Consider the following 8,251-nt stretch of genomic DNA (forward strand, 5'->3'; position numbering starts at 1 on the left):
AATGGTTTTGGATGGGTGGGTCCTTAAAGGTCACAGAACCTTGGAATGTTTGGGGTGGAAGGGTCCTTAAAGGTCACAGAACCTTGGAATTCTTGGCATGGGAGGGTCCTTTAATGTCCCAGAAGCTTTGAATGGTTGGGATGGGTTGGTCCTTAAACGTCCCAGAACCTTGGAATTCTTGGGATAGGAGCGTCCTTAAAGGTCACAGAACCTTGGAATGGTTGGGGAGGGAAAGTCCTTAAAGTTCACAGAAGGTTGCAACTGTTGGGATGAAAGGGTCCTTAAAGGTCATAGAAGCATGGAAAAGTTAGGATGTCTGGGTCCTTAAAGTTCACAGAACCTTGGAATGGTTGAGGTGGGAGGGTCCTTAAAGCTCACAGAACCATGGAATGGTTGGGTCCTTAATGGTCACAGAAGCATGGAATGGTTTTGGATGGGTGGGTCCTACTAGGTCATGAACCATGGAATGTTTGAGGTAGGAGGGTCCTTAAAGGTCACAGAAGCATGGATTGTTTGGGATGGGTAGGTCCTTAAAGGTCACAGAACATTGGAATTTTTGGGATAGGAGGGTCTTTTGAGGTCACAGAACAATGGAATTGTTGGGGTGGGAGTGTCCTTAAAGGTCACGGAAGCATGGATTGGTTGGGATGAAAGGGTCCTTAAAGGTCACAGAAGCATGGAATGTTTGAGGTAGGAGGGTCCTTAAAGGTCACAGGACCTTGGAATTTTTGGGATAGGAGGGTCCTTCCAGGTCACAGAAGCATGGAATGGTTTTAGTGGGTGGGTCCTAAAAGGTTGCAGAACCATGGAATATTTGGGGTGGGACGGTTTTTAAAGGTCACAGAACCATGGAATATTTGGGATTGGTGTGTCCTAAAAGATCACAGAACAATGGAATGCTTTGGGTGGGAGGGTCCTTACAGGTCACAGAACCATGGAATTGTTTTAGTGGGAGGGTCCTTAAAGGTCACAGAAGCAAGGAATGATTGGGGTGCGAGGGTCCTCTGTCAGTTCCACTTTCAGCTGATAGAGGAGGTGTGCACATCTGCATATTCTAGCTACAGGCTGTTAGGGAACAGATAAAATCACACAATGTAAGGCAGGTTATCGATTGTTTTGGTTTGTGCACATTACCCTGGGCTCCTCCAGATATGCTCTTTGTTGAAGGTGGCCAACATTGAAGCAGGATTTCAGCAGGAGCACTGGGAGGTGTGGGCTGCACGGTGGCTGGAGGAGGTTGCAGCCCTTTGCTGGTTTGGGGCACTGTGGGCTGCCTGAAGGGGCCCACGAAAAGCTGTGGAGGGAATCTTTATAAGATCATTAGTGGCAGCATGAGGAGAAACATTCTCAAGTTGGAAGAGGGTGGATTTAGACAAGATAGTAGAAAGCAGTTCTTTACCATGAGGCACCGAAACAGGTTGCACAGCAAGGCTGTGGGTGCCCCCTCATGGGAAGCTCTCCAGGCCAGGCTGGATGGGGCTGTGAACAGCCTGGGCTATGGAAGGTGTCCCTGCCTACAGCAGGGGGTTGGAACTACATGATCCTAAAGGTGCCTTCCGACCCAAACCATTCCATGATTCTGTTTGTAGTCATGTATTTAGTTAGGTAGGCCAGCCAGCAGATGAGGCCCACGAGCTCTTTCACCGGGTGGCTTTGAGGGAGCTTCCATTCAAATGTGGTAGAAGCTGCAGGACAGAGGTGGTAGAAGCTATAGAACAAGATTTAAACATCACCCAGAGTTGAGCAGCAGCCAGAGACGTGGGGATGGTGTTTGGTGCCTTCAGAAACCCAGCAGCAGAGCTGCCACTGGGCCGTGTGATGCAGCTCTCAGGGAAGTGGCAGAAGGGATACAGGCACGAAAGAGAGTGCCCAGAGCTGGAAGTTGCAGGAACACAGAATCACACCTGGCTTCAGACAACACAGAACAAACTAAGCAGAGCTCCTCCACTGCCAGCCAGCTTCTGGCACAGAGATGCTCCACGTGGGCAGCCTGGGGACTGGCACCACCCCCCCACAGTGCTCCAACAAAAAGCAAATCCCTCTACTAACCTGCTGGCCATGCGGAGCTGTGCAACAGCCTGCAGGAGAAAGCTGTAGCCTTAACCCCGCTCCTTCTGCTAGGTTGACAACTCATGAAAGATACAATATTTCACGGGACGAAACATCCTCAATCACCTTTGCCACTTGGAAATTGCTAATTGCCAAGACATGGCTCTTAGTGAGTGCTAAGGCATTTACAGACACTATTTATTTGGAGAGGTGTTATCTTGCAGACAGTTTCCTGCCATAAGCAGCATTGAGGCACACCAGAGTACAGGTGACAGCCACCACTGCTGTCACCCTCTACAGTTATACAACGCCTGGTTCTGAACTTTCAGGTCAAAAACATCGTTCCTTGTACAGAGAGAACCTCACCCACACGTGCTCCAAGTGACAAACTGCTCTGGGTTGCTTTCAAGTGAGACCCATCCAACTTGTCCTGCCTTTTCACATTAAAATTCACACAATCACAACAGAAGAAACTCACCTCTCTTAGTCTTGTCTGAAAAGACACGATATATTTCTGCTGTTCTCCAGCTGTACAGCATCTGTAACCGAAATCATCTTTCAGCATTTTTGGAATAACAGTTTTGAACAATTCTCCATGAGCCATGCTGGACTCTTTAAAGAAGTGGCTGTTAGCTTTTATCCCAGATCCACGCTTACAGTCCTTCACCAAATCGATTTCAACCTTTCATTTTGTATGTTTCCTATTTAATTTTTTCTGGGATTCTCAATATACTGCAGCAGAAAAGATCATGGGATAAAGCTCATCCTAACTACTTCCTTCTCCACTCGTGACACACCACAGCCACTGATTTGTTGAGGAGTTCCACTTCAAAAGCTTCATCCTGCACCTAACACCTGCACTCATGTCAGCAGTGGGACCTGTGTGAGAGTGAGGGACGAACTGCAGTCCTCACTCTCATGTGTGCCTTAGTAAAACTGAGGCATCACTTTCTGTACATATAAAGGGGTAAATCCTCCAGTTATGGCAGTTATGAGTCTGAACCGCCTCAGATAAGAACATGCAACCCAAAGAGCTGCGCCCAGGTCAAGCATTGAGCTTCAGGACTGTATTTACTGCATTTGGTTATTTTTCCAGTCCAATGCCCACTGCTGCTTTCCAAGAGCACTTTATCAAAGAACACGAGAAGAGACACAATGCTCCATAGCCACCCCGACGCGGGATGGTGCCACAGGAACCCCAAGGGTTTTGTGCCCACTGCTCCTCCTGTCCAGTTTTGCTTGTAGTAGAGATTCTGCTCAAATATCAAAATATTGATATTCATGCAAATAGAACAAGCTGCAACACAGTGCAAAAGCTTTCACTGCACTGAGAGGAGCAAGTGCTGTATTACAGCTACCACGATGGTACAGCAATGTAGCAAAAACATTGACAGACCCCTAACTATTACGGAGCCTCCTGGCAATGCTATAATTACATCCAACATAACTATTAGTCATCTTAATCAGAATACACATTGCTTGCTTAGCACAATAAAAGTTACAAAGTAAGGGTGCCACTTAATGAGGTGACCTGGGAATTGATGCCTGTCTATATTTCACTTATTTAAAGTGTCCTTACCAAGATTAAATCCAGTATTTATAACTAAGCCTGGGTATTTATATGGAAATCCACCTGCACGTAAAATCACCTGTTAACATTATATATATATATACATATATAAAATATCTGAAGGACACTTCTGAAATTATACTAACAGTTCATTTGGAACTGTGTTCTGAGGAGAGAAATACATCCTATTTTAGAAACCCAAGGTTAATTGCATATTCTAATAAGTGCCTAATATGTCATAAAAGAAAACGCATTCACTTCAATTCTCATCATCCTTCCAGTTCTCCTGGTGACGCCTTACTGTTTCCCCAGCACAGTGCTCTTCATAACCCCCCTCCACCGTGACAGTGACTGCCTAATGGTTCCACTGTCCTAAGGAGAAGGCAATGGCAGATCCAAAACCCCACTGAGCTTCAGCTAACCCCAGCAGTGAAACATCCACATGCAGTAAGACAAATATTAACAACTATGTTACGTGTGCCTGAAGACATTGAGGCCCACTGCACCTGCAGCTCAGCTCAGCGCATCCATCCATCGGTGCTCCCGCATCCTGACTCAGACTTCGGGCACAGGAGTGCAAAGCAGTGCCTGCCCTGCAGCCGGCAGTAGGGAGGAGGAGATGGAGTTCAGAAGAAAGCGCAGCATTCTGAGAGTACTGAGAGAGAAGACCTCTATTAAAACAGTAAATGCCTACCTGCTCTGAACTGCAGCTGTAACTTCTGCTCTGCCGGGACTCAGAATTCATCCACGCTTTCCTCTTTTTGGTTCCTTGCCTTCTCCATGCTTGTTACAGGAGGCTTCCTAAGGAATACAGAAAAACGCTCTTCCTTCAAAGACTTTCCAGACGTTTTCGGCAGGTTTTACTTTTTATTTATTTCTAGTAGGACTAAGTAACCTCTATAGTTCCTCTATCAGAGAAGTGTCTGTAAGAATGAATGCCAGCCGTCAGACATTTAAAGCCAGTGGAAACTTGGCATCAACACAATGGCACAACAAAATCACCCTGTGCCCCGCAAGCACCTGATTCCTGCAGTGCTGGCAAGGCACTGAGAATGCATCTGTGTCACCCAGCAAGCAGCCCTGCAACTTGGGTTAGATTCTGAGTCTCTGTCTTCACCTAAGAAAGCAGCAGCAGGAGGCCTGTGCACTCTTCATCTCACAGGTCTGTGGCAGTTATTTAGCGGTGGCTTAATTGAAACTCGTGGCCTTAGATTTGCAGCATCAGGCAAGGATGATACAGAAGTGCTGGTTATGTTTAGCAATAGAAGCTGCACAAGTTCCACAGAGATTTCTTAACCAAAAGGCATGCCCGCTTTGCCGTACACAGATGCACCCTATGCAGCAGGAGACACAGAGCAAAACAGAAGAGAGCAGCTGACAGCCTCCTGTGTGCCTTTACCCGCACAGAGCTAAACCCACGTTTGGGCTTGGATTGGGTAGAGAGCCTCTCAGTGCTCCCAGAGTCCAATATCACACACAATAAGCAGCTTAGATGTGATATGATGGCATCTGGCAGGGAAACTGCTCCTGAGAACAAGAGCCCGCAAGAAAAATGAAGACAGAACAGAAATGTCATCACATTTGGTGCAGAAGCCAACCATACCTCCTCTCCAGCTACCTGCTGACGTTGCCAGACTTGAACCTCCTGCCTCCAGCCCAGAAAGCCCACCACAGCAGTTAGCAATCTGTTCACACCCTCATTAAGCCGATTAGCCATTAGTGATGGAAAAGTCTCTAGGAATGCCACAGTGCCATTGCCCTGGGACAAATCCCGCTCCTCCTAAGCAGAGACCACTTAATACTTACTATCCCAACATTAACTTGAATTTAAAGAAAGAATTAATGAAGGAAATTGCTTCAGCAGGCAGACTAAAGTAAATATCAACGTTTCACCAAAGCTCTTCTTTCATTAGTTCCAGGCCAATTACATCAACCATTTCTTTTCCAGGATTATTCTTCAAGCTATTAAAAAACTGTGTGGAAAAAAATGAAATACTCTCTCACCTCCTCACTGCAAAAGCCTTTCAAGTGAACATTATTAAAGGTATGGGGAGAACAGGAGAGTTATTGTTTGCCACGGGTGAAGTGCCTTGCCAAAAGAACGCAGAAAAATCGATATTCAGTACAGCCAGCAGCAGAAGACAAAGAGATAAAGCTTATGTATAAAATCTAAAGCAACAACGATAGAAGTTTAGGAAGAGGTAATTAAAGTTATGTTAGTGGGCTTCAGCTGTGGTACACACAGGAGTTGAAGCATGCATTACCTGTCCGACCTGATGGAACACCAAAGGCAGTTGGCACTGTATCTTGTCTGCCAGATGTCCACCATAAACGATGGTCTGAGGAAACAAAACAAATGAAGCACAAGGCCAATGCTCAGGAAAATTAATCATGCCTCAGAGCAGACCGAGAGGGACTCTATTGACCAACGCAATATTCAGCAAGCATTCACTTGGTTCTTCTAGATTATCCTAGTTCTTGTTCTTTTCAAAACGTCATCTGTAATTTGTGCAGCAAATTATCCTGTTGTGCTCATCTCACAATCGTGTCCAGTCTCTTCAGACCACAGGTGACATCGCTGCTGTCACTTTCTGCTCACTGCACCTCACCACCAGTGCCACTGCAGACAGGGACGGGAACAGCTGAGACACTTCACAGCCCCAGACACAAAGCCAGGCTTGGCTGCTGGGCAGCAGAACCAACAGAGGGGGGCATTGCTTGACTGGCATGAAGGTACAGAAGGCATCCTTGGAGACGGTGCTTTTTCATGCAGCTTCCCATTGCATGCAGACAGCAGCACAGCTTTCAGTTCAGGCTGGCAAATGCTGTATACAACTGCAGAGGAATGGCACAAGGGCCTTAATTGCCTTGGGCCACCTCTCTTTTTAAAGCAGAAGGGTACCTGGGATCCCCATGAGATGGAGTACCTTACCTTTCACTATATGATAGCCACTGCCAAGATGAGATGTGACAACACGCAGTTGAGTACCGACTTCCCTGATAAAGCAAAGAAGAATTAAGTCAAAGGCATATTATGGGTACGCGAATTATCAGATACAGGACCTTCCAGAAGGCTGCAGAAAAGTATTTAAAAGATGCACATAGGTCAGAAATCAGTTTTACAACTCTTTTAAAAAGCAGATTTCCTCAACACTGCTTCACTTCCTCCTGGTCATGTTAAGTTCAGCATTCATGTCAGGACAATACAAAGCATGAAAGAGCAGCACAACCTTGATCTGAAGTGGGTACAGGGAAAATGATACCACACTGGAGGCATATCTCAGGATCGCAGGCAACTGCACTGCAGTTTGAACTGCCTGAAACCTGACCTCACCATATTCAAACTCTTCTGCTTCCATTCTGTGCCATTTATCTCCAAAATCAAAATTAAAGAGCACAATGAAGAGAGCCTGGTTCTGCATCTTGGGTCCCTCCCACCCGAGGCAGTGATATGCATGCACACCAGTGAGACCCCCCAGCCTTCTCCTCTCCAGACTGGGTAGACCAGAGCAGCTGTGTGCTCCGCATCGTCATCACGGTTGTGAGGGAAGGGAAAAACTGCTCTGGCCCCCTAACTGCCAGAAGGATATTGAGTTGTCGAGCACATGCAGGAAACAGCAAAGCTGGTAAAGAGACCAAGAGAGAAAAAAGACTAGTGAGGAACTGCTGAAGGAATTGGGGCTGCTTGATTTGGAGAAGTTTGAGGGGAGACCTCAATGCTCTCTACTGGAACTACCTGGAAGTTCTACTGGAACCACCTACAAGGAAGGTCTCAATCTCTTTTCTCAGGTGACAAATGACAGGACACAGGGAAAGAGCCTCAAGGGGTGCCAAGGCAGCTTTAGATTAGATATCAGGAAAGATTTCTTGACGTAGGCAGTGCTCAAGTGTTGGAATGCGCTGCTCAGGGCAGTGGTGCAGCCCCCATCCTGCAGGTATTTCAGAGACACGTGGATGTGGCATGAAGGGACACGGGTAAGTGGTGGGATTTGATAGGCCAGGCTGATGGTTGGACTCAGTGATCCTGAAGGTCTCTTCCAACCTAGATGACTCTTTTGATTCTAATCACAGCTTCTCTAAGGTCTCAACTTCTTGTGATGAAGAGCTCCAGACATTGGAGCAGAAATTCCCCTACGGTCCATGAGAAGCCCACGCTGGATCAGGTTTATCCTGAAAGCCCATGCTTCAACAGCAGAGAAGCGTGAGGACAACGGGAGGAAGAGAGAAGCTGCTGTGGACTTAGCACAGGCCCTCATGCCCATCCCCTGTGCTTCTCAGGGTGGGGAGTTAAAGCACTATGTTTAATTGGCAATAAATCAAATTAATTTTCCCTAAGTCAAATCTGTTTTGTCTGCTACTTACACAGTGATAAGTGATCGCCCCGTCTTCACCTTGACCCACCAGCTTTTCCATCTTATTTTCTCCCCATCCTACTGAGAAGGAGTGAAAGAGAGGTTGAGTGGGAACTGGCCAAGGTCAACTCACTCACCCACCTGTCCAAAGCCCTTCATATTTTAAATTCTTTCCAGGGTATTCTTTCCAATGCTGTGTGATTAGAATTGGCATATGAGCTCAAACTCAGCAAACAATTCTACAGAACTAACAAATACAGGCCATTCCCTGTCAGATGAA

General features: G+C 46.6%; 1 long non-coding RNA gene across 5 annotated transcripts in view; it reads right to left on the reverse strand.

Annotated features, from left to right (window-relative positions):
• Positions 1–2,006: 2,006 nt before the first annotated feature.
• LOC104913090 overlaps positions 2,007–8,251 on the reverse strand; it is a 14,865-nt gene continuing 8,620 nt past the window's right edge. For 2 of the 5 annotated variants that reach the window (XR_004161273.1, XR_004161272.1), the window contains 4 exons: positions 6,552–6,616; positions 5,884–6,454; positions 4,314–4,420; positions 2,520–2,588 (listed from right to left, as the gene is read on the reverse strand). This is a non-coding gene — a long non-coding RNA (uncharacterized LOC104913090). Of the gene's footprint in view, positions 2,589–4,125; positions 4,213–4,313; positions 4,421–5,883; positions 6,455–6,551; positions 6,617–7,981; positions 8,053–8,251 lie in introns of all 5 variants that reach the window. The other 3 variants (XR_004161271.1, XR_004161270.1, XR_004161269.1) reach the window with 3 other exon arrangements.

Source organism: Meleagris gallopavo, chromosome 14, assembly GCF_000146605.3.
Source record: "Meleagris gallopavo isolate NT-WF06-2002-E0010 breed Aviagen turkey brand Nicholas breeding stock chromosome 14, Turkey_5.1, whole genome shotgun sequence".
NCBI classification, from domain to species: Eukaryota; Metazoa; Chordata; class Aves; order Galliformes; family Phasianidae; genus Meleagris; species Meleagris gallopavo.